Source organism: Mesoplodon bidens, assembly GCF_964165515.1.
Source record: "Mesoplodon bidens genome assembly, chromosome: 4".
NCBI lineage: Eukaryota > Metazoa > Chordata > Mammalia > Artiodactyla > Ziphiidae > Mesoplodon > Mesoplodon bidens.
Window position 1 is genome coordinate 77,161,254 of NC_138160.1, and position 27,931 is coordinate 77,189,184.

Genomic DNA, 27,931 nt, shown 5'->3' on the forward strand with positions numbered 1-27,931 from the left:
TCACGAGGGAGACATTTCTTGCCAGTTTACTCTGTTCAGCCTAGCATGGCCAGGGCTGTTTTTGTTCTCCTGTAATCCCTTTGTTGTATTTTTCAAGTACAGTCTATAATGATGGCATTCGATCATATTATTGGCATTTCTCCTGAAACACCAATAAAACACTTGGATATAAAAATGTAACTAGAAATAAGCCCCCTGATTTAATGTTATTAAGCATTTACGTAGTACTTCATATTTACAAAGTGCTTTATAATTATTTATTAGTTAATTTCACTGTTAAACAACATTAACCATCTGGCCAAATTAATGATTTCAAATTGTCCTACCAGTTGGTATCTGAGGAGTGAAAAGTGAAGTCATATTGGACTTTATTCTTCTCAAACAACCCTTTTTGTCCTCCTCTGTACAGCACAGTGCAGACTGGCTTCAAAGGGAGGTTCAAATCAGAGGGGAAAATTATGTCTCTGTTCTCTTCTTCCCGCTGTCCTATAAATGTGGGTTTTCTTCAGGATTCAGTCCTAGACTATTTTCTCTTCTCTCTTGGAGAGCCCCACATCTAACCCCACATATTCAACTGTTGTCTCCACATCTGTAATTCATCTGTCTCCCAAACAGTAATTCAGTATCTTTAAAATTCATTTTCGTCCCAAGCTCTCTAAATTCAACTTCTTGATGTTATTTTCACTCCCATTCCAATTATATTCATCATTCATATATTTTTTCATATATATATTTTTCGCTTATTCAAATTGACCATTAGCCCCCCACACTCAGTAACACAGGGTCTGAAGTTCACAAAGTAATTTACGCCTCTACTTCCAATCTTGTCTGCACTGTCAGTCTGCAGTTAAGGGACAACTTACTCTGTAGTCATTCTCACATTCATCCCTCTGCAATCAGTCCACAGTTCGGGTACTGTGATAGTGTGATTTGTAATAAGAAATATATTTTTAGTCTTGCCAATTTCTGGCACAGAGGTCCTAAAACCCTTGGAATTTACTGTGCGGAGAGCTATAAAGGTGTCTTTTGTTATGTTAATGGAAACACCTAGGGTTGGCGGCTGGTTACCAGTGGACACAACCACATGATTAGAGAGCTGGAATTTTTTAGTCCCACCCTCCACCTCCGGGGAGAGGGGCTGGAAATTAAATTCCATCACCGATGACCAATGATTTAGTCAATTACGCCTGTGTAATGAAGCCTCCATAAAAATCTAAAAGGAGAGGGTTCAGAGAGATTCCAAGTTGGTAAACACATGGAGATTTGTGGAGAGTGGCATGCTGGGAGAGAGAGCATGGAAGCTCCACTTCCTTTCCCCATGCCTTGCCCTAGGTATCTCTTCCATCTGGCTGTTCCTGAGTTATATCCTTTTAAAATAAACCAGTAATCTAGTAAGTAAAACATTTCTCTGAGTTCTGTAAGCTGCTCTATCAAATTAATGGAACCCAAGGAGGGGGTCAGTGGAACTTCCAATCTGTAGCCAGGTTTGTCAGAAGCCTAGGTGACAACCTGGACTTGCAATTGGCATCTGAAGCTCAGAGGCAGAGGGTAATCCTGTAGGAAGAAGCCCTTAACTTACGGGATCTGATGTCATCTCCAGGTAGTCCCAGAACTGTGTTGAATTATGGGACACCCAGCTGGTGTCAGAGAATTAGCTGGTGATATGGAAAGAAAAAAACCTCCACAGATTGAAAATGTGTGCAGAATCATAGGTGCTCATGATTTTATTGCCTGAACAGTGCCATATTCCCCAGATATTCAGAGCTCAAGCCTCACACCACTGCTACACCAAACCTTCAATGACTGCCCTGCCCAGAGAGTTTATTAAGTCTTAGTGTTCTGCCTCAGCAGTAGTTCTGTTTAGCTGCCACCATCTCTCCTCAGGGAGAAGATGATTCTCCATATTGCCTTCGGACTTATGTTTTCCCACATTTGCATGTCTACTGTTGCTATTCCATTCACTTGAAACGCCTTTCCATATATCCCAAACCTGCTCATTCTTCAGACTCAGTCCATATCTCACCTCTTTCATAAAGTCCTTCCCAACTACCTAACCCTGATGTGATTGTCCTCCTTTGAATCTTATAGTACCTAATATCAGCACTATTTTGGTAAATTAACCATATATTGCTTTGTTACTTCTATTACTTTCTTGAGTGATTACATTGCTTTTTTTTTCACATGTAGTATTTTTTTAAATATTTATTTGTTTATTTATTTGCCTGTGCCGAGTCTTAGTTGCAGCTTGCAGGATCTTTAGTTGTGGCATGTGGGATCCTTAGTTTGGGCATGCAAACTCTTAGTTGCAGCATGTGGGACCTAGTTCCCTGACCAGGGATCGAACCTGGGCCCCCTGCATTGGGAGCATGGAGTCTTAGCCACTGGACCACCAGGGAAGTCCCCATGTGTAGTATGGTTTCATCTATATTTTCAGTTCCTTGAGGAATACTTTTAATTATAACTTTTACTCCAAATTTTTTCTTCCAAGAAGATATTTCAAATAGCAAACAACATAGTGCTTTGTACACTATACTCTGTACACTTTAAGCACACACAAAATATCTGTTGATTGCTATGTGTTAGAAGCTTAGATGTTCCTATGTTATTCTTAGCTGGATTGAAGAAATAATAATCTTTAACCTCTGGTGTCACAACAGGTAGTAGTTGGTATCTAGAATAGGTATTGTTAAATTGTTATTTGTATGAATCATAAATATGAGGACTCTAAGAGCCTTAAAATTATTCTCCTCATCCTTTGTTTCTACATCATTAGTTGATTCTTAAGGTCTTAAATTCAGTGATCATACCAAAAGACAACAACTTCTTGCAAGTTCATTCATTTACTAATCATCTCCATACCAGTTCTTAGGATATGCTGCTGTAGATATAGAAGAAATAGAAGACTGGCCCAATTAGCAAAACTCTGGGAAACTCTGTCTCAATGAATGGTAATGGTAGGAAATTAATTGTAGTGCACCTCTACATAAAAGACTGAAATTAGAGGACCTTCTAAGTTACTATGTTGGGCTTTTAGTACATGTATAGCTTATGTTATGAGAGATCTGCTTTGGTTTGTAGTTTATTTGGTATTTATCACAATGAGCCACATTTTAGAACAGTTTTACTGTGTATAATTAATTTGTCCATTCACCCAGCAAACATTTATTGAGTACCTGCTAACCTCAAAACACTGGGCTAGGTTATGTAGAGGTGAGTTGAGCTGGATATGGTCTTTTCTTCAAGGAGCTTATTCAGACCAAAAGAGGTCGTCATATGGGCTTGACTGAGTAATTATTCTAAATCCATATTCAAAATCCCATAAAGATTTTGTAGACTATTTCAGTTTAGGTATGAAATGTCAGTGAAAATATAAGGCACTGGTGCCATTTCCTTAGGCTTTATCTTAGCAATTGTTTGTGGTAAAGGCATAATTCAGGCATTTCTTCCTTCACTCATGAAGCAATCTGTGGTAGTCTTGGGGAATAATTCATGTCCTTCCTCATTCACTGGAAAGGTAGCAACATTAATGACAGAATGCCTCCTCATTTTTTAAAGGTCATTATCAAATCCTATGGTAAAACTGGAAACTATAGAATTTGATGTCCTTCTTTAAAGATGTTTCTGTAGAAAGGTGATTCTGACCAGCACTTAATTCCAAAGGACAAACTTTAGGGAGGGGACAGATAAAATGCTATCCTAAATTTGAGAAAAACTTCATGAATATTGTGATTCATGAATAGCTATGGGAAATCTATTATAAACCAGGAAATCAGCTTTGAATGTAATCACCATGAATATAAATGGCACCATTTTTTAGTAGCTCTTTTTATCCACATAAACTACAGAATTAGAGAGCCTCTTAACTTTGGAGACAGGTCTTTATAATACTATACTTGATAGATGAGACCTACCTACTTTGTTAAAAAAAATTATTTATTTATTTATTTATTTTTGGTTGCGTTGGGTCTTTGTTGCTGTGCGCGGACTTCCTGTAGTTGCCTCGAGCGGGGTCTACTCTTCGTTGCAGTGTGTGGTCTTCTCACTGTGGTGGCTTCTCTTGTTGCGGAGCATGGGCCCTAGGCATGCAGGCTTCAGTAGTTGTGGCACGTGGGCTCAGTAGTAGTGGCACGTGGGCTCAGTAGTTGTGGCACGCAGTCTCACTAGTTGTGGCTCGCGGGCTCTAGAGTGCAGGCTCAGTAGTTGTGGCACACGGGCTTAGTTGCTCTGCGGCATGTGGAATCTTCCCGGACCAGGGATTGAACCAGTATCTCCTGCATTGGCAGGCGGATTATTAACCACTGCACCACCAGGGAAATCCTGAGACCTCCCTACTTTCTGATATGTTCTCCAGATGAGGCAAATCCACAACCACATTTACCTAATGTTTTAAAACCGAAGTTTTAAGAAATGTATATAGTTTCAGTTCATCTTCCTTATCATACATTTAGTGAAAATGGAGAAATTGTTATTCTTTTCATGTAACATAGACAATTGATTTATTGCTTAGCTTTATCTTCTCCAAAATAGAATAGTTTAGAATTTCCTTCTAGATAGTAATTTTTTTTTTTTTTTTTTTGTGGTACGTGGGCCTCTCACTGTTGTGGCCTCTCCCATTGCGGAGCACAGGCTCCAGATGCACAGGCCCAGCGGCCATGGCTCACGGGCCTAGCCGCTCTGTGGCATGTGGGATCTTCCCGGACCGGGGCACAAACCCCTGTCCCCTGCATCGGCAGGCGGACTCTCAACCACTGCGCCACCAGGGAAGCCCCTAGATAGTAATTTTTAATACTTTAAAAGTTTTGTTTTTCTCTGAACTTTGTATTGAATCTCTAAAGTAGTTAAATAATAGGAATCATACATGGGAGCTACGAGGCCTTATACCATTTTCAGTAGGAGCATTAGGGAATGAGAGGATGGCAAAAAAATCTCACTTTGATAAGGGATCAGAGAGAGCTTTGCAAACTTATTTCTAACTTAAGTTAGTTATTCCCTCAAGCTAGTTAAGGTATACTAGTTTGGGGAGAATTCAGTAGGAAAAAAGAAAGCATTAAGGTAACTCATTCAAAAAAAAGGTCAAAAACGGTTAAGAATATCAATTATTTGTAGTTTTATTTTCAAACTTAAAATAGAGATTTTATTTTGAATATTATAGAGGTTTTTGTGAACTGTAAAGGATGTTCAGTATTTATAGAATACAATAAATGGAAATCACATCCTTGCCTTTGGAAGTTACAAAACATAAGCATTTCTTAAAATAAAGTGAGTTCTTCCAACTCCCGTCAAATTACTTTGCCTCAATTTAACACTTCAATATCCAGAAAATAAGGTTTGTCTGTTTATTTTATGAAAATACACCACAGTTTGTTAATATACCACTTAGAGCCCCTGAAACCCAATGCTATATATATTTAATGTATAGAAATATACAGAAATAAATAGAATAAATGAATAGTGAAATATATGTTAAATATATATATAAATACACGTATCTGAAATCCATACTCAATATAATTAAATATCAAAACTTGCCATCATGAATTAGCAGGTTGGTTGCTTGCTTTAGCCAAGAATTTGTTATATGTTTATGATAACTAGCTATATATGCAGCTTGTCTAGCTATTTCTGCAAGAATTCAAATGGATGTTCTTTTATAAGGTAGTTGATTTCTTTTGCTACTACTAATACAGTAAAATGAATCGTTCCAAGCTCAGGAACAAGCAGCAAAACCCTTAGTTTGAACTTATAGTCTACAGAGACTATCTGCAACACAACTTAACTTTCCAACAATTTATTTTAATTAATATGATTTGTTCTATATATTTAAGTAAGAGAGTTATATACCAACCAATGGGACAAGTAAGAATGCTAACAGTAACATTTTAAATAGTTATGGCTTAGGGAAAACATAAATGGAAGCATAGCCATCAGTAGTAATGGAAGTTGAACTTTTCCGTTACCAGTAAATTACCCATATTTCCGTAGAGACTTTTTTCTCCAGTGGATTTTTAAAAATTCTAAGAGTTTAGATAGAAGTCCAAGGTCATGCTATTTGGCTAGCACTCACTGCTGATACAGAAGAAACGCCCTTCGCTAGGAGAAGTGTCAAGACTACTGTATATCGTGAGAACCACATTGCTCTTTTTTTCCTCAACAATGTATTTTTCTCAGAGTAATGTACAATTTAATGAATAAAAAAGTCTGTTTCTTTTCTAGCTAAATTTGATGTACTTGGAAATTTTCATGGACTGTGTTCTATAGACACTTGGTATCTATCCCATTTACTAAACTGCTATGTTAAAAGTTACATAAGCTATGTCAAGAAATGTTATTCTTGCTCCAAAAATGATTGTTTAAAAAGTCTTATTTTCATCAAGAAGAAAAGGCTTACATATTTGCAACTCTAAAACTTGTAAAAATTGAGTGCATTTATACTAGCCATGTAAAGCTGATGACAACCCAGGCATCACAGGTTGTTTTGGCAATGCAGACTGGCACAAGGCTAACTAACCACTGCATAACCACTTCTGGGGATAACAATCTGAATGAAAGCACTACTTATAAACGTGAGATCTATCAGCTGAAATGCCTGTTTGCAACCTCTCATTCAAATTAATAGCGTCATCGTGCTTAGAAAAGGATTTGAAATATAGACCTGGCTCATATTTTATTTAAAATTGGCTAAGAATTTAGAAAGTTTAAAACTGTTCTAGAACCTAGGAGAAAATGAGAGCTCTACATGGTTAATGGTGCTATTATTCTTCATTGAGTCACTGCCTATGTATTCATATTCACATAGTATCCAACGTTCTTTCATTACTGAATGAATGAAATTATTTACTGAATGCCTACTGTGTACTGGCACTGGGGCGGGGGGGGTGGTTTGGAGCATATAATTATGACAGCTAATGCTTATTTAGCAATTTCAATGTGCCAGGCACTGTTCTAAGGACTTTGCATATAGTAATTCATTTATCCCTCATAGCAACTTTAATTAATTTAAAAAATTTTTATTTTATATTGGAGTATAGTTGATTAACAATGTTGTGTTAGTTTCAGGTATACAGCAAAGTGATTCAGTTATACATATACATGTATCTATTCTTTTTCAAATTATTTTCCCATTTAGGTTATTACAGAATATTGAGCAGAATTCCCTACGCTATACAGTAGGTCCTTGTTGGTTACCTATATTAAATATAGCAGTGTATACATTTCAATCCCAAACTCCCAATCTATCCCTCCCCCCACCCTTCCCCCCTGGTAACCATAAGTTCATTCTCTAAGTCTGTGAGTCTATTTCTGTTTTGTAAATAAGTTAATTTGTGTCATTTTTTGTTATAGATTCTACATATAAGTGATACCATATGATATTTGTCTTCCTCTGTCTGACTTACTTAGTATGATAATCTCTAGGTCCATCCATGTTGCTGCAAATGGTATTATTTCATTATTTTTATGGCTGAGCAATATTCCTTTGTATATATATACCACATCATCTTTATCCATTCCTCTGTCAGTGGACATTTAGGTTGCTTCTGTGTCTTGGCTATTGTAAATAGTGCTGCAGTGAACATTGGGGTGCATTTATCTTTTCGAATTATGGTTTTCTCCAGATATATGCCCAGGAGTGGGATTGCTGGATGATATGGTAGTTCTATTTTTAGTTTTTTAAGGAACCTTCATACTATTCTCCATAGTGTCTGTACCAATTTACATTCTGACCAACAGTGTAGGAGGGTTCCCTTTTCTCCACACCTGCTCCAGCATTTATTGCGTGTAGACTTTTTGATGATGGCCATTCTGACCAGTGTGACATGGTACCTCATTGTAGTTTTGATTTGTATTTCTCTAATAATTATCGATGTTGAGCATCTTTTCATGTGCCTCTTGACCATCTGTATGTCTTCTTTGAAGAAATGTTTATTTAGATCTGCCCATTTTTTGATTGGGCTGTTTGGTTTTTTGTTGTTTTGATATTGAGCTGCATGAGCTGTTTGTATAGTTTGGAGATTAATTCCTTTTTGGTCACTTCATTTGCCAATATTTTCTTCATTCTGTGGGTTCTCTTTGTTTATGGTTTCCTTTGCTGTGTAAAAGCTTTTAAGTTTAATTAGGTCCCATTTGTTTATTTTTGTTTTATTTTCATTACTCTAGGAGATGGATCCAAAAAGATATAGCTGCAATTTATGTCAAAGAGTGTTCTGCCTATGTTTTCCTCTAAGAGTTTTATAGTATCCAGTTTTACATTTAGGTCTTTAATCCATTTTGAGTTTACTTTTTTGTGTATGGTTTTAGAGAATGTTCTAATTTCATTCTTTTACATGTAGCTGTCCAGTTTTCCCAGCACCACTTATTGAAGAGACTGTCTTTTCTCCATTGTATATTCTTGCCTCTTTGTCATAGATTAATTGACCATAGGTGTGTGGGTTTATTTCTGGGCTTTCTGTCCTGTTCCATTGACCTATATGTCTGTTTTTGTGCCAGTACCATACTATTTTGATGACTGTAGCTTTGTACTATACTCTGAAGTCAGGGAGCCTGATTCCTCCAGCTCTGTTTTTCTTTCTCAAGATTGCTTTGGCTACTTGGGGTCTTTTGTGTCTCCATACAAATTTTAAGATTTTTTGTTCTAGTTCTGTGCAAAATGACATTGGTAATTTGGTAGGGGTGGCACTGAATATGTAGATTGCCTGGGGTAGTATAGTCATTTTGACAATATTGCTTCTTCCAATTCAGGAACATGGTATGGCTTTCCATCTGTGTCATCTTCGGTTCCTTTCATCAGCGTTTTACAGGTTTCCAAGTACAGGTGTTTTGCCTCCTTAGGTAGGTTTATTCCTAGGTATTTTATTCTTTTTAATGCGATGGTAAATGGGATTGTTTCTTTAATTTCTCTTTCTGGTCTTTTGTTGTTAGTGTATAGAAATGCAACATATTTCTGTGTATTAATTTTGTATTCTTCACCTTTACCGAATTCATTGATGAGCTCTAGTGGTTTTCTGGTAGCATCTTTAGGATTTTCTATGTATAGTATCATCTCATCTGCAAATCATGACAGTTTTACTTCTTCTCTTCCAATTTGGGTTCCTTTTATTTCTTTTTATTCTCTGATTGTCATGGCTCGGACTTCCAAAACTATATTGAATAAAAGTGGTGAGAGTGTATACCCTTGTGTTATTCCTGATCTCAGAGGAAATGCTTTCAGCTTTTCACCTTTGAGTATGATGTTAGTGGTAGGTTTGTCATATATGGCCTTTATTATGTTGAGGTATGTTCCCTCTATTCCCACTTTCTGGAGAGTTTTTTTAATCATAAAGGATGTCGGATTTTGTCAAAAGCTTTTTCTGCATCTATTGAGATCATCTTATGGTTTTTATTCTTCAATTTCTTGATGTGGTATATCACACTGATTGATTTGCAGATGTTGAAAAATCCTTGATTCTCTAGGATAAATCCCACTTGATCATGGTGTATGAACCTTTTAATGTACTATTGAATTCAGTTTGCTAGTATTTTGTTGAGGATTTTTGCATCTGTGTTCATCAGTGATATTGGCCTATAATTTTCTTTTTTTGTGATATCTCTGTCTGGTTTTGGTGTCAGGGTGATGGTGTCCCTCACAGAATGAGCTTGGGAGTGTTCCTTCCGCTGCTGATTTTTGGAATAGGTTCAGAAGGATAGGTGTTAAGTCTTCTCTAAATGTTTGCTAGAATTTGCCTGTGAAGCCATCTGGTCCTGGACTTTTGTCTGTTGGGGATTTTTTAATCACAGTTTCAATTTTAGTACTTGTGATTGGTCTGTTCCTATTTGTGTGTGGATGATTTCCTACCTTTACTGCATGTTTGCCTTTACTAGTGGGCTCTTCCGTTTGTAATTTTCTTGTTTCTCGTTGTGGCCTTTTCTTTTTTACCTAGAGAAGTTCCTTTATCATTTGTTGCAAAGCTGGTGTGGTGGTGCTGAATTCTCTTAGCTTTTGCTTGTCTGTAAAGCTTTTGATTTCTCCATCAAATCTGAATGACAGCCTTGCTGGATAGAGTGTTCTTGGTTATAGGGTCTTCCCTTTCCTCACTGTAAATATATCATGTCACTCCCTTCTGGTCTGCAGGGTTTCTGCTGAGAAATCAGCTGATAACCTTATGGGAATTCCCTTTTATGTTATTTGTTGCTTTTAATATTTTTTCTTTGTTGTTAATTTTTGTCAACTTGATTAGTATACATCTCAGCGTGTTCCTCCTTGTGTCTGTCCTGCCTGCGACTGTCTGAGCTTCTTGGACTTGGGTGACTGTTTCCATTCCCATGTTAGGGAAGTTTTCAGCTATTATCCTTCAAATATTTTCTCAGGTCATTTCTCTCTCTCTTCTCCTTCTGCAATACCTATAATGAGAATGTTGATGCATTTAATGTTGTCCCAGAGGTCTCTGAGACTGTCCTTGTTTCTTTTCATTCTTTTTCTTTATTTTGTTTCATGGCAGTGATTTCTACCATTCTGTCTTTCAGCTCACTTATTCGTTCTTCTGCCTCAGTTATTCTGCTATTGATTCCTTCTAGTGTATTTTTCATTTTAGTTATTGTACTGTTAATCTGTTTGTTTTTTCTTTAGTTCTCCTAGGTCTTTGTTAAACATTTCTTGTATCTTTTTGATCTGTACCTCCATTCTTTTTCTGAGATCATGTATCATTTTTACTATCATTACTCTGAATTCTTTTTTGGGTAGATTGCCTATCTCCACTTCACCTAGTTGTTCTTTTGAGGTTTTATCTTATTCCTTCATCTGGGACATATTCCTCTGCCGTCTCATTTTGTCTAACTTTCTTTGATTGTGGTTTCCATTATTCAGGCTGCAGAGTTGTAGTTCTTCTTGCTTCTGCTGTCTGACTCCGCAGTGGACGAGGCTGTCTAAGAGGCTTGTGGGAAGGACTGGTTCTTGCCCACTGGTGGGTGGAGCTGGGTCTTGTCCCCCTGATGGGCAGGGCTGTGTCAAGTGGTGTGTTTATTGGGCAGCTGTGTGCTCAAGAAGACTTTAAGCAACCTGTCTGCTGATGGGTGGGGCTGTGTTCCTGCCCTGTTGGTTGTTTGGCCTGAGTCATCCCAGCACTGGAGCCTACAGGCTGTGGCGTGGGGCCAGGTCTTGGTGGGAAAATGGCCTCCAGGAGTGCCCATGCTAATGAGTACTCCCCAGAACTACAGCTGCTAGTGTTTTTGTCTCCACAGTGAGCCACAGCCACACCACACCTCTGCAAGAGACCCTCCAATACTAGCAGGTAGGTCTGGCCCAGTGTCTTATGAAGTCACTGCTTTTTTTTTCCTGGGTCCTGGTGTGCACAAGACCTTGTGGGTGCCCTCCAAGAGTGGAGTTTCTGTTTCCTCCAATCCCATGGAATTCCTGTGATCACACCCTGCTGGCCTTCAAAGCCAGATTCTCTGGGGGCTCCTTCTCCAATTGCCAGACCCCCAGGCTGGGGATCCTGACGTGGGACTCAGGACTTTCATGCCTGTGGCAGAACTTCTGTGGTGTAATTATTTTCCAGTTTGTGGGTCGCCCACTCAGTGAGTATGGGATTTGATTTTATTGTGATTGCACCCCTCCTACTGTCTCGTTGTGGCTTCTTCTTTGTCTTTGGATGTAGAGTATGTTTTTTGGTAGGTTCCACCACTTTTTTTGTTGATGGTTGTTCAGCAGTTAGTTGTAATTTCTGTGTTTTTGTAAGAAGAGGTGAGTTCACGTCCTACTACTCCACCATCTTGCCTGTGTCTAGCAACTTTAATTATTGCCACACACCAGGAGTTACCCAGGGTCACACAGCTGGTCCGTGGTGGAGCCAGGATTCTAACCCAAGCAGCTGGCTCTAGAGTTAATGCTCTTACCCACTATAGTACATCTACTGCAACCTATGTCTCTGTGTCTCCTATAATAATAAGTGAAATGTGAGCTGCTCACAGTTTAAGACCAGTTAATATCCACTCTGTATTTGTTAACAAATTAATTAATGGGAAAAAAAACAACAGCAGTCTCTTTGCACCCCATGATGGCAGGCCAGAACTGGAAGACCTGATTTATTTCAGACCCACTTGAGTTGAGATGCCTCAACTTTTACAGTGGTGGCAGATTAGGAGCCTCTCAAGACAACTCCCATTGCTTCAGCTCTTTGGGGATGATGGGACCACTTCCTCACTTCCCTTCCTTACTCCTAGGGAACTAATTAGAAGTACTGCTTCCTCTAACTTCATGCTGATATCAAGGAGGTTGAGAGGCATGATAAACAAGATCTTGGGGCTTCCCTGGTGGCGCAGTGATTGAGAGTCTGCCTGCTGATGCAGGGGACACAGGTTCGTGCCCCGGTCCGGGAAGATCCCACATGCTGCGGAGCAGCTGGGCCCGTGAGCCATGGCCACTGGGCCTGCGTGTTCAGAGCCTGTGCTCTGCAACAGGAGAGGCCACAACAGTGAGAGGCCCGCATACCACACACACACAAAAAAAAAAATCTTTACCCTCAAAAAACTTATATTTGAATGGATATCAAAGCGATTTCAAGAAATTTTTTCATCTTATGGCCCCTTCAGTAAGCTGTGGTGCCCTCTTCAATAGCTACACAAAATGTGGAGTATATTATGTGTCCAGACTTGGTCACTCTTTCCAAGATTCTTGCTGTTTCAGCATAGGATATTTAACATGAAATCACCACTGCAATGTGGTGCCTCCATAGATGAATTTTAAGTTTTAATAATTTTTCATTTTCACCTTTGAGAGTAGCTCTGTATACATTTTAAAAATTAAAAAATCAAAACAAAACATGGCCAACACTTTGATGTGAGTCCAACCTTTGGTAAAATGCATAAAAGTAACACCAAGTCCAAGAGAAATTGAAACTCTAAGCACATTTTGCTTGCATTCATTCCTTGTTTCTAATTTAATAAATATTTCCTAGAATGGAGTTTGTAAGTCAAAGTAAAAAAAAAAAAAAAAAAAATACATATATATATATATATATATAATGCTTACTTATTCCCTTTTGGGTTCTGTGTCAATTGTGTTCATTTCATAAATATAAACATAAGACATATTTGCTAAGGAATTACATTTGTTGATGTGGCAACCTCATGGCTTAAAGTATAAAAAATTCATACCTTGTCAATTATGAATTGCATTTCCCCCATTTGTATAGAATATGGAATTTTTTTGAGTACTGGCTAAAAATGTACAAGATACTATTTCAGATGTAAGTATTGCTTAAAAAAAGAAATCAACGTCACCCTGCCTTAAGAGATGAAACATCTAAAAACTATAATCCTTTTAAATAAATTTTTAAAAATCTATTCTTTGCTCATTTATTCAGCTTTCTTCTCACTATAGCCAATTACCAACCTTATCAGTCCATTTCCTTTTATTTATATTTTAGTCCAATGAGTGTCATAACAGGAAGGAAGTATGAATACCCTTTAATACTTACAGATTTTTTTCAAATTTAAACATCTTTTTTGCTAAGCAGAATTAATGCACTGACTCACTCCCACAGCTATCACCCTGGATGCCCTTTTTCTATTTCATTACCATTTTGTGTATGAACACATCACTGGTGTGGTATTTATCTTGATAGGTAGTGAAAAAACAGTCTTGCCTCAAAAAGCCATGCCATGTTTCCAGCCCTTGTTTATAAGGCATCTTCCAGCAGCAATCTCACTGCAGAGCTGCATGTACTAAATGGTGGCCCAACTCAGATCACTGGTATTTTCCCTGAGTAAAATCCTATGTATGCTGTCAATTTAATTAGAAACTGGCCCTTTGCTCTATCTTCCCAATTACCTCACCCATTATCTCTCATAACCTAAAATCATATCATCCTCCAGAGAATAGGTTATTTCTCCAAACATCCTTGTTTCATTGCTTCCAGATAACTGTGACCCTTTTTCCCCTTCAACTGCTTATAGTCATTTTAACATCTGTCTTCACAGCTTAAGGTATGATTATGTCTAATAATGCTTTATTTTGCAGTGGGTGTATCACAGTTATCGCCATATACAGAAAACTCTGACTGACATTTCCAGAGCTTTTTGGTGACAGAGTAAGTAAAGCAGTATATTACCTCTTTCTATGACTGCCAGGTGAATAACCCAACACAACTACCTAATATCTTGAGAGAAGGCCTTACTATTTTGGAGAGCCTTTTCCCCCATTTCACATCCCCACAGCACTGCCCTTTATTCCTCTCCTCTGAGTTTATCTCCCTAATTTAAATTCTAACTTCAAATATATCAGTTGACTAATATTAAAGTTAACTTCCAAAAGGAGTCCATTTAAATACCTTCCTTCTATACGTAATGATACAGATTTAAGGTCGAATATTTGTCATTTTTTAATGGAAATAGCTAGGAAGCATTAAAAAAATAAAGTGAACAATTGGCATTGAAATATTTGGTAAACAAAATCATTTCAGTTATTTCTGTCCTACCACCTAACCTATTTGCCATAACTTAATGAATTTGGCCAAAATGCAGGAAGTCTAATTCAAGCTGACATTCAAAGGTTATTCTCATTAATGTCTAAATTTTCGTGTTGAGTTCCTGCTACTGTATTACAATTCCGATTTCCATATCATATTTATTAAATTTTCTTTACTGTTAAAATCCATCATTGGCCCAGAACCAATAATGTCTATTGATGTTTAATATGCCTAACTTTGTTGTAAATTCAGTTTGTAAAAATAAGGTCTTTGCCAGCCCTTTTATTTATAGACAATAGAGAATACTCAAGAGGATCTTACCTAACAATTTAGAATTATCATTACAAAATGTAAAAAGCCTGTTGTGGGCCAATTCTTCTTTAACATTAGCCAGAAGATGAACTTTGCCCAAATAATTCTTTGGAAATGTAGTATATTAATGACCCAATGGAATAAACACTTGACCATCAAAAAGCACTGAGTTTGAAAAATTGCTTTTTCTTAACCTTGCTTTATACAACATAAACAGATTCATTACTGCTGAAATATGCTGCATCTCTAATTTCATTTTCACAAAACTTCAACACACCACTGCAGAATCCCGATTAGTTCTCTCAGTAAATAACTATGGCATTACCATTATTATTGTTCACTGGAAGTCCCTATTTAGAAGAACAGGGAAATTACTACACAGTATTCCCCACCCCCAGCAAACACATAAAAACGCAAGTACACACACACCCATAGATAATAAAACACTGGAAAATGATAAGAATATTCAAGAAAATGCTTTATCTTTAGCTGTGGTTCAGCTATTCAGCTAACTTTACCTAATGGTATATTATTCCATTATTTTTAAAACCTAGGAAAATATTATCAATTGAATATTATGAGGAAAAATGTCAACCTAATTATGAAATGAAATTAAGCTATCAAGCAATGGAACACTGTGAATCATTAACCTTAAATTCTGTATTACATGGAAGCAGAAAGCAGATTCCAGATAAAAGGTTCAGACTGCATACTGTGAAATATTTTACTTTCACCTGCTCCTAGATTCTGTGGGTTTCTTTTCTGTTTCTTTTTCTTTTCTTAATAACTCAAATTTTCAATTACTAGAATTCCATTCCCATTCACTTGCTATTAAGCTAGCATTGCCTGTGGGATCTAGAAACTGAATGGATGAAGTATAACCAACCTTTTCATAGAGAAGGGCCATTTCTAAAATCCTCTAAACTCTCCTAAGCTTTGAAATTCTTGGTGTTGTGTTGTGGAATCCATTAATGTTGGAGAGGGAAAGTGACAAAAGATAGTAATGCAAGACTCTGGGTACCTGTGCTTCAAGCCATGAGTCATGATACTGTTAAATGGATGGGTATTACAATTTGCTAGGTGATGGTAATTAACTAGTCTAGACTCCTTTCAAAAACTACTAAGCTACTTAGTGAATGTTTCTTAGAAGCTATACACACTTCATAGATCAGATAACTGAACAAAATACTGGCATATAGAAAAATATTTTTGGAGTGCCTACTATGAGTCAGGCAATATATTAGGCACAGGGGATAACACCGTGAATACGACAATTATTGCTCCTTCTCTTATGGAACTTATATCTGTGGCAAAGAAATTCTGGGCAAGTAATCAAATTGAATGAATTAATGAATGGCAGTAACTGCAAAAGTCAATGGTCACATCCTTTATATTTCAATAATTTTTATAGTTTTCTATATATGGATCCTGCATATTTTGATTAGGGTTATTCCTAGAAATTTTATGGTGTGTATGTTGCTATTATTCAGAGATTTTTTTTTTTTACTATATCTTCAATTTCTTACTGGGATACTGATATTTTTCAACATTTTTCTTATATTTCATAGCCTTACTGATTCCTAAGAGGATTTTATGTGGTATTTTGGGGTTTTCTAAGAAATATTCTCTGCAGTTAATAACCATTTTCCCCTTTTCCTCTCCAGCAGTTAGTCCATTACTTCTGATTTATGTCTTATTCCACCAGCCAGAAATTCTAGAAAAATGTTAAATAGATTGGGAATTCCATACCCCCTTGATTTTAATAAGAGTTCTGGTTTTATCATTAATATTATATGATGTGATCTGTCTTCTTAGATATCCTTTCTTTATGAAAAGGAAGTTTCCTCCCTTCCTTTTTTTCCTTAAGATTTTGTCTGTTAGGAATGGTGTTTTTTTTTTTTTTTTTCAACTTCTTAATTATGATTTCCTTCTCAGTTGGCTAGAATATGATTTTAAGTAATTTTTTTCAAAAAGGCCATTTGATGCTATAGTTTTAAAATTCTTGAATGAGAATTCCACTGCCATCACACATAAACATCTAGGAGGGCATACAATTCTTAGGCTACAACTTTTCTCCTTAAAATGCTATAGACAGGTGGGAATGCAAAATTGAACAGCCACTTTAGGTAGTGTTTTTGGCAGTTTATTAAAAAGCTAAATATACATCTACCATATAACCCTGCTATCCCACTCCTAGGTGTCTTCCTAAGACAAAAAGAAATTTACATTCACATAAAACCCTGTAAACAAATGTTTACGGCAGCTTTATTCACAATAGCCCCAAATTGTAAACAACCCAGATGCCCTTAAACTATTTCATACGATAAAATATAACTCAGCCAAAAGAAGGAACAAACTATTGGTTCATACAACAACTTGGGTGAATTTTCAATGCATTTTCCTAAGTGAAAGAAGACAGAATCAAGTGGCTATATGCTGTGTGATTCCATTTTACATGACAGACACTCCTAAAAAAGCAAAAGTACAGAGAAGAAAACAGATCAGTACTTTCCAGGGGTTAGGAATGGGAGGAGAGATTATCCATAAAGGGGTAACTCTTGTTTTGGGGGTTGATGAAATTGTACTGCAGGGAACTCTAGTGGTCAACACATGACTCTGCATTTGTCAAAACACATAGAACTGTACACCACAAAGAGTGAATTTTATTATATGATGACAACAACAACAAAATCAACTAGGATGTGGGGGGAATATGAAATACAGACTGTGACATGGGAATCACACAATATTACAAATGAATTACATAACTATACTGAAGGGGGTGGACAGGAAAGGAGCCAAGCTAAGAAACTCTGGAAAGCAGTGTTTTACCTGACTGTTTTAAGACTAAAGACAAAAGAGCTGTTCATGAACAATGTTCTCTAGTTGGTTGGTAATTTGTTTCTAACAGAGGGATTAAGAAAGGTAAAACTACTCTCTTAGATTAAAAACATTTTTTTTAGATTTTAAAGTATTTTTAGATGCTTTTAAAGATATTTTTACTTATGTTTATATAGCAGGGTTATGAGATAAATTATAGAAAATGGGAGTCATGTTTCTTACTGTAAGAGAAAGAAGTTACAAATAAGGGAAGAAAGCTAGAATGAGCCCTGTCATGTTGGATTAAAATTGGAGATATCAATATGAACTTATTCTTTTAATATATTTACATATAAATGATACAGAAATAAATTTTGATGTGTTTGTATGCATGAGTTAGTACCTACACATGTGTTTCCTAGCTCTATCCACTGAAAGGAGCTAGAAGGTACCCCAGTAGCAATGAACAGCTGGCACCTAAATCTTGGTTTATAAATTCCACTCTGCTATGCAAAAGACAGGACTCCTCAGAGAAACAGCTACTTCTAGGGGTAGGGCAGGAAAAACACAATATGAGCCTGGAGCATCAGAAAGTAAGGAGGTTAGGGACTTCCCTGGTGGCACAGTGGTTAAGAATCTGCCTGCCCCACCATCACCCTGATACCAAAACCAGACAAAGATACTACAAAAAAAGAAAGTGACAGACCCGTATCACTGATGAATATAGATGTAAAAATCCTCAACAAAATACTAGCAAACAGAATCCAACAACACATTAAAAGGATCATACACCATGATCAAATGGGATTTATCCCAGGGATGCAAGGATTCTTCAGTATATGCAAATCAATCAATGTAATACACCATATTAACAAATTGAATTATAAAAACCATATAATCATCTCAATAGATGCAGAGAAAGCTTTTGACAAAACTCAACACCCATTTATTATAAAAACTCTCCAGAAAGTGGGCATAGAGGGAACCTATCTCAACATAATAAAGGCCATATACAACAAACCCACAGGAAACATCATTCTCAATGGTGAAAAACTGAAAGCATGTCCTCTAAGACCAGGAACAAGACAAGGATGTCCACTCTCACCACTATTATTCAACATAGTTTTGGAAGTCCTAGCCACAGCAATCAGAGAAGAAAAAGAAATAAAAGGAATTCAAATCGGAAAAGAAGTGAAACTGTCAGTGTTTGCAGATGACATGACCCTATACATAGAGAATCCTAAAGATGCCACCAGAAAACTACTAGAGCTAATCAATGAATTTGGTAAAGTTGCAGGATACAAAATTAATGCACAGAAATCTCTTGCATTCCTATACACTAAGGATGAAAAATCTGAAATAGAAATTATGGAAACACTCCCATTTACCATTGCAACAAAAAGAATAAAATCCCTAGAAATAAACCTACCTAGGGAGACAAAAGGCCTGTATGCAGAAAACTATAAGACCCTGATGAAAGAAATTAAAGATGATACCAACAGATGGAGAGATATACCATGTTCTTGGATTGGAAGAATCAATATTGTGAAAATGTCTATACTACCCAAAGCAATCTACAGATTCAATGCAATCCCTATCAAATTACCAATGGCATTTTTTACGGAACTAGAACAAATCATCTTAAAATTTGTATGGAGACAAAAAAAAAAACCCAAATAGCCAAAGCAGTCTTGAGGGAAAAAAATGGAGCTGGAGGAATCAGACTCCCTGACTTCAGACTATACTACAAAGCTACAGTAATCAAGACGATATGGTACTGGCACAAAAACAGAAACATAGACCAATGGAACAAGATAGAAAGCCCAGAGATAAACCCACGCACCTATGGCCAACTAATCTATGACAAAGGAGGCAAAGATATACAATGGAGCAAAGACAGTCTCTTCAATAAGGGGTGCTGGGAAAACTGGACAGCTACATGTAAAAGAATGAAATTAGAACGCTCCCTAACACAATACACAAAAATAAACTCAAAAAGGATTCGAGTCATTTGTTGAGATGTGGATGGATCTAGAGACTGTCATATGGAGTGAAGTAAGTCAGAAAGAGAAAAACAAATATCGTATATTAACACATGTATGTGGAACCTAGAAAAATGGTACAGATGAACCGGTTTGCAGTGCAGAAGTTGAAACACAGATGTAGAGAACAAACGTATGGACACCAAAGGGGGAAAACCATGGTGGGGTGGGGATGGTGGTGTGCTGAATTGGGGCGATTGGGACTGACATGTATACACTGATGTGTATAAAATTGATGACTAATAAGAACCTGCAGTATAAAAAAACAAAAACAAACAAAAAACAACTAAACTTTCTTTGGGTTATTTGTATGGAAATATGTTAATATAAATGTTTCAGACATTACATGAAATTTCTAAAAATCTTATATGTTCTGGTATAATGTTATAAGTCATAATTCTAGTTATTACTTTAAAATGTATATCTCAGAAATAAAAAAAAGAAGGTGGTAAAGAAGGTAAAATGAGCAAATCATAAATAAGGCCAGCTATTTCAAAAACAAAACAAAAAACAAAACAAATAAAGAATTTGCCTGCCAATGCAGGAGACACGGGTTCTATCCCTGGTTCAGGAAGATCCCCCGTACTGTGGAGCAACTAAGCCCGTGCACCACAACTAATGAGCCTGTGCTGTAGAGCCTGCGTGCCACAACTACTGAAGCCTGTGTGCCCAGAACCAGTGCTCCACAACAAGAGAAGCCACTGCAATGAGAAGCCCACGCACTGAAATGAAGAGTAGCCCCTTGTTCGCCGCAACTAGAGAAAGCCTGCGTGCAGCAACAAAGACCCAATGCAGCCTAAAATAAATAAATAAATAATAATTTTTTTTAAAAAAAAAGAAAGTAAGGAGGTTAAAAAAAAGAGATGGGACTATATAAAAAAGGCTTAGGAGACAGCCTGGAAAAGTTAATTGACAAAGTTGGAACATGTTGAGCAACAAAATAAATAATGATTGCATTACATTATAACCGAATAATAAATATTCATGAATCCATACTAATATAAATAAGTAAATAAATAGGGGGATATGTGACAACTCTTACTCAAATAACAATTCTAAATAATATATACAAAGGAATAAGAGAAATAGAAATCACTATTAAAACACCATGGCAATATTGCCACACAATGGCTACTAAAATTAATAGGTAAAAGTTTATGCAGAAATTAGATATTTGCGTAAGGTCAGAGTATCTCCCTCAAATGTTTAGTAATTACAAAGGAAAAAGAGTAACAACATTAGAGAATCCTAACAAACACCAGCTTAACTAAGTGACCAAGAGTAACATCACCAGTAATAAGACTTACTGATGTTATTTAATCCCTGATATGAGACACTGAGAAGGGCCCATTGCCTCTATGGTTTCCTTACCAATAATGCACAACCTTAATCTAATGAGAAAGCATCAGACAAACAAATTGAGGCACAGTCTACAAAAATAACTGACCAGTACCCTTCAAAAGTGTTAAGGTCATGAAAGACAAAGACTCAAGAACTGGCATAGATTGGAGGAGACTAAGGAACCATGACAACTAAATGCAATGTGGGATCCCAGAACAACAGAAGGACTGGTAGAAACAAGTTCTGTACTTTAGTTAAGAGTAGTATCCTAAGGTTGATTTCTTAGTTTTGATAAGTGTTTTTTGGTTATGTAAGATGTTGAAAAGGGGAATCTGGGTGAACGGTAAATGAGAAATCTATGTACTATTTTTGTCACCTTTCTGTAAGTCAAAGATGGCACTAAAAAAATGCTGTAGATGTGCCATCATCTCATAGCACTTAATGCTTCAGAGAAGTTTAAGCCCAGCCTAATTTTGTCCCTTTTTAGGTAACCTGCTTTATTTTTTCCTTCCTGGATGCTTTAAATCTGTTTTCCTCCTTCTTAAAATTAACTACATATAAAAATTAATTTGATTTTCTTTAGTGCCAACTTAAATCCTTTTACTTTTTTCCAAATCTTATCCACTTCCGTTGTTACTTTGGCCTCTTGTTATTGCATCTCATTGCTTCTCTTTCTTGCATTACATATTGTAACCTATGGGTTTCTACAGTTTGTTCAGAGGCTTGCCTTATATCCTATGGAGGATACTACAGAGTGTTCTAACCTTTTTGTCTGATCCTTTTTGTCTGATACTAAGCATGTTTCTGTGTGTTTGTTGATTTGTTTTTCAGAGTGATTTTCACATTCCCTCAAGCTGGAGCATATTTTCACAAGCACTATTTGGGTTCTTTGGATCATTCATCTTTAAAGTAAGAGAACTCCATCTAGACCACTTCTATCATCTTGTGATTCATGGAAAACCATTGACAACAGGATTACTGACTGATCTTGGAGTTGTTAGTTTTTATCAGTTTTAGTGTTTTTATAGTTATTTCATTGGGTGGTTGTAAGAGGTTTTACTAGGGGGTGTTAGGTAGCACGCACTTTAAATCAAGCTACCTATTCAAAATGTCGGCATTTTTGAATTACTAATTTTAGCAGTATCTCCCAAGATATTTCTGTTGAAGAATAATATTTGTACTGTGAGAGTTATATCTGGAACTCCTGTACACCAGAATCAAAAACAAAAATGTGAACCAGTAGTTTCTATTTCACAGGCTAATTAAAGCAAGAGATTTGGTATTTCTTTACAAAAAGAATGATGAAGGTAGATAGTGGCCTGGAAACCAGTGAAGCTGATTGCAAAATGAATATTTAAAAGCCCCTCTGATTTAATGTGCTCTTGTTTCCATTCCCTTTATTCTTTACAAAGACAAAGAGTCCTCTGTAAATATTGCTTTAAGGATTATCAGGCTTCAATTTTCAATTTTGTCCAAAGGCCATAATTTAAACCATAATATTGGCTTTACAAATGTAAACAGTGATTGAACCTCTTTCCTTTAGCTAATAGAAATGCCAATGAAATTAGAGTCAATTAAATAATTGCTTTATTAACCTAATGTATTACTGCTGTAAGACGTGCTGTGGCTCATCCAGTCAGGAGGAGAGCTAGGAGAGAACAAAACTACATCAACATAAAGACAATGGAAACCAGCATTTTGTAAAAACTTGATCCAATAAAAAGAATAAAACATTTATTGAAATTTTGATATATCAATTTCATTCTTTACAGTTTAACCATGACCGAAGATGGAAAAATCCTAAGAGATTTTAAAGGTTTAAGATCTTTCCGAATATGTTAAATGTCCCCTCTTCTGCCAAGTTTTCTCTGTCCACCTCTGTCTCCAGACTCCTCCTCTGCTTCTCTCAGGCAAGATATCTCATTTTTTCCTTTATGGTAATACAGAGGTATGTGATTACTGACTTCTACTGTTATATACCTTGAGAGATGATTTGCAATTATTTTTTAAACTTCTGTATTTCCTACCATGTGGTCCCCTGCCTTTTTGAGGACTGAATTTATTATCTCAATAATTTCAGAACCTAGTGAAGTATTATACCTGGTAATACCGCTAAGCAAGTACTTGAGGAGTGAATGAGTAAATAGGTAGGTAGCACTGTGGTATCTCTAGGAAGGTGCAGAGCAGGTTCTCAGTAGCTAAAGCCCTTCTTGTAGCTCACCTTTCTCCTGCTCTGCTCCAAGTGTTCTTGTTTACCTGAGCACAGAACAGCAAGAGGAGAATTTTGTGGGTCTTTTTTTTCTGACTCAGTTTCAGACTACACCAAAAGTATGGCCAGAGTTGGCTACTTTGGAAAGGTGTTATGGATGTTAATGATGGAAGGATGGATGAAAGGATGGAAGGAAGGAAGCAGGGGCACAAAGAAGGATGACCATGTATTGGGTGCTATGTTATCCCTTCCTATATATTATCTAATTTAATCCTAAAACAACTATTCAGAGTAAATATTATTATCCCTATTTTTACAATTAAGGAAACTGGGACTTTTAAATGTACTTTGTACCAGGCCACACAGCTGTCCAGTGGCCAAGCTAGAATTTAAATTTCAGTTGGCTCATTCAAAACTCAGTGCTTTTCTTAGAATATGGGAATTAAGGAAGTTTTAGTTCTACAAAATTGTAATGACCCATTCTGTGAGTATCCTAAACTTGATGCAGTTTTATTTTTCAGCTTTGAACAACAGGATTCAGAAATATTTGCCTATCATTTCTATCATACTTAGTTTCGCTTGGTAGTCATTCATCTGTTGGACATTTACTAAGCCCAAGCACCCAGCTGAACACTTGGAACACAAGTATGCCTAGGACACAGTCCCTGGACTCAAGTTCTTTTACCCTTTTCTTACAAGAATTCTCATTCTGGAAAGCCAACCTACTTGCCATCCCATCCCATTTATGGTTTACTTTCTCTTCTGCCTTTTTTTTTTTTTGCGGTACACGGGCCTCTCACTGTTGTGGCCTCTCCCGTTGCAGAGCACAGGCTCCAGACACGCAGGCTCAGCAGCCATGGCTCACAGGCCTAGCTGCTCTGCGGCATGTGGGATCTTCCCGGACCGGGGCACAAACCCGCGTCCCCTGCATCGGCAGGTGGACTCTCAACCACTGCACCACCAGGGAAGCCCTCTTCTACCTTTTAACAAATTCCCTAGCCACAAAAACATACACCTCATACTCCTTATATTAGAATATTTATCTGCTTTCTGTTCTTAGTCTAAAAGGAAGGCTCATATCTTCTCCAAGGTCAACAAAAATCTCCTATTGTTTATACATGAAGATATTTAAGAAACTTAGGTACAGATTTTGTACTATTATCATGTAAGTTATATTAACGGGAAGTGAAATTGACTTTACAAACTACTTATATATGTACATATATACATGTACATATATATGCATATAGTCTTTAGAAAGTATTAGACTCTAAACGTTCAACTCAGAGGAAACTTAATCTTTGGTATCTTTTTAAGTCATCATTTTATCTTAAGTTTGTACCTTCTGTATTTTGTCTATGAAGAATCTACAACTCAGAATGACTTCCAAAGCATCTGCTCAAAGTATTGACATAGAAAAGGGATTAGGATTTAAAATTAGAAAACATGAGCTTCAGTCCTATCATCCACCATCAAGTCACTTAATCTTTCTGCATCTTTTCTAATCTGGAGAATGGAAATAATAACAGTAGTAGTAGCTACCTTATAACATTATTTGGAGGATCAAATGATATTATTAAATGAAAGGTTGCAGAGCACTATACAAATGTATTACAGATCCATAATCCCTTATCTGAAACCACTGAGGTCATTTTCAGAATTCAGACCTTATTTTAGATTTTAAAAAGGTAATACAATACACATTCTTTTTATTAGGAAGCATTCCCAACAGGGTCTAGGGCAGTACCCTATAACCCAATATATTAATAGATTTGCAGCAAAACATATAAACATTCATTTTAAGTGGGATAAATTAAGACTATAAACTTACAAAGACTTTCAGCTTAGCTTTCTGTAATTCAGAATTGCAGATAAAGAATTGTGGGTCTCTGTTTTATCTGCATATAAGTTTAGGCCATTTAAAGTTTTTTAAAAACTCTATGTAACTTTTAATGATTAGGATTGATTTCATTTAGTATAGTACAGATAATTCATACTTTCGCTTTTATGGTTTTCTTTCCTTACTGGTATATCAATGCCAATATTTATTGACCTTCATAAAGTAGTGAATACTATTTACATTTGGAAGAAGAGAAGAGGTAAGAGGAGATCTTTCAGAACAATAAATGATAGTGATGTTCATGTAAGCAAGGAATGAGTGACAACAAATAAGTCGATCTGCAGGTATTTATGTTATTTATGGGATATAAAATAAGAGAGAAAATATGTGAAAAGTACACTGTAAAGTTAGGAATACTATATACTATGTGCCCTGCATTGTACTTGACATTATGGGGAAACAAATTCAACATAGGATCTGGTCTCTGCCCTTGGGGACCGTACAATCCAGCACAGAGATAGAGCTAATGTGTAAAAATGAAGGGAGTTATTGAGAGCTAAGCATTCTCCATTCTTTAGAAATTGGTATGGATAGGAGCTGACTGAAAAGGTTTTGTGAAGGAAGTAGTACTTGAAGGACGCCTTCAGTTCGGATAGAGTAAAGATGATGGAGCAACAATGTCATGTCAAGCAAAGACATGAGGGTAGGAACATGTGTTCCAGAGGCAGAAAAGGGCCAGTGTGTATAGAGCAACAAATGAATCTTAAGTCATGTAGTAGAGCCATTTGTGGAGGGATTTAAAAGCCTAGTGGGAGTAGTTTGGAATTGATGGGCCACACAGTAGGAAATCCCTGCAAGTTCTTGTGCTAAGGAATGAAATACTGAATTTGGACAAGATTAGGTTGACCGTGAAATATAAAAGTGAATCAGAATTGGGAAAGACTGTAAACAAAGAGGTTGTTGAAATAATCCACGCAGGCATGTAATAAGGATAAGACAGGTGTGAGGAAGGGGAAGGGTTGGCATGGCTAGAGAGTTGTTGAATAAGAAGAAGAAAAGGTAAATTTGAAATATCTGGTTAGAGGACATGGAGACAAGCAATAAAGAAAACTGGCATTTTTCACCAATTCAGATTCAGACTGGAAAGCCAGTTGATGCAGTTAGGAACAGACAGTGGAAAGAGGAGTCTACTGGGGGTATGGGAGGGGAGGAGAAAAAGATGAAAAACAAAGAAAACTGAGATCAGAGAGTTATTTTTTTAAAAGTAAATTACAGAACCTAAACTCCCTTATATTCTTCACTGATAATTTTGTCAGTAATGATTAATGTTCAGAAATGATGGTGACTCCAAGTCATCACAACATTCTCAATCATAAAAAAAACCCCACAAATCTAGCACAATGTACACCAAGATAATAAGACAGAACACTTTTATAACACATTTTATAAAGACTGTCACCAAGTGTTGAAACAAAAACCTGAAGAGTTACCCAGAGCTAACTTAGGGTTATTCAGAAAAATGCAAATTAACTAGAACATGCTATTCCAAAGCACGAACGAGATAGTCATAGAACCCTGGAATGGGAAGAGACTTTGAGGCATTGATTTTAATTTGCAAGTGTTCAGACCTCTCTAATTGATGAAGAGTTTATACTTAATTGTCAGAAAACTCTTCCTTATATCATACTGATATCTCTTTAACTCATATCCATTAGTAAAAATCACACTCTGAAACAACTCAAAACAAGACCATCTCCTGTGGTAGGTAAGTGACTGCCTACAGCCAGAGGTGGGAAATGTATTGAGAGCAAAGAGAACTTTTTAGAATGACGGAACTCTTCTGTATCTTGACTGTAGAGGTACAAGCTATTTAATTCAATTTACTTGTATGAAATTACCAAAATTCATTAAATTGTACACTTGGAATTTCAAACAAAGACTATCTTCCATATTAGGTAAGAGTCCTTCAAGTATTTGAAAACAAATATACTTTTCTTTATTAATTGTACTTATATATTTGGATATTTAAGATGCAAATACTTGATCCAGAACACGTTACTTAATTTGCTCAGCATGGAATGACTAGCAGGACTTTTTTTTTTTTTTAAGAAAACAATTACTAAAAAACTTAAATATAATAAATAGGAAACAAAATATAAAATAAGCAGATAATTTGATAGTTATTTATATAACATCTCTTAGGTCACAATCAGTAATTTAAGAAGATTATTTTCAGTAGATTGTCTGCTTCATTCCAAGGTCCTAGAAATGCTCAATTTTCTGTAATTTAGCATTAGTTTGGAAAATACAGTGTTGAAGATAAAAGACACTTTATGAAAGAGTGAATGGAAGCCCAAAAGAAGCAATAAATTGGGCATTTGTATAACCATAGTGGAAAGGCGCCATTTTGTTTAATATATTAACTTACATTCAGTAGATGTTTCTGTCCCTACAACCTTTGACATTCTATTAGTAATATTAGTAGTTTCGTATCAGGTTGATTAAATTGACCACTAAGTTGGGTGAGGTTGGTAGAAAGGCAGACAAAAGAACATACTTGTTAGTTGCCCTGAAATTTTTAAAAGTATCAAAATGACATTGACCTTTCCAATGAGCATGATTTATAATCACATTTAATTGCATGTTTCCCACCAATCACCTTCATTTCCATTATCCAGTAGTTATATGGAGTTATTACAGTCTAAAAAACAAAGAAAGGAACAAAAATCACAGAATAACTCCTTTATGTTTGTATCTTTTGATACCGAAACCCAGAGCAGTGTTTTCATGATAAAGGAGACTGAATCACTTCTAAAACTTTTAGCCAGCTTTGGGCCTCCTTTGGCCTATTATGAAAAAGAAAAGATCTAAACAGTAAAATGACTAATACGTTTATTAGTCATTTGCACACCTTTTGACTAAACATTAT

At 36.4% G+C, this 27,931-nt stretch overlaps 1 protein-coding gene and 1 long non-coding RNA gene across 4 annotated transcripts in view; one reads left to right on the forward strand and one right to left on the reverse strand.

The window, feature by feature from the left end:
* Window positions 1–22,662, forward strand: part of LOC308616980 — a 56,374-nt gene extending 33,712 nt beyond the window's left edge. For both annotated transcript variants that reach the window (XR_014015798.1, XR_014015799.1), the window contains exons 3-4: window positions 13,991–14,060; window positions 21,785–22,662. This is a non-coding gene — a long non-coding RNA (uncharacterized lncRNA). The remainder of the gene's footprint in view (window positions 1–13,990; window positions 14,061–21,784) is intronic.
* KIAA0825 overlaps window positions 1–27,931 on the reverse strand; it is a 407,300-nt gene that overhangs the window by 7,898 nt on the left and 371,471 nt on the right. The gene's annotated exons all lie outside the window — the stretch shown is intronic.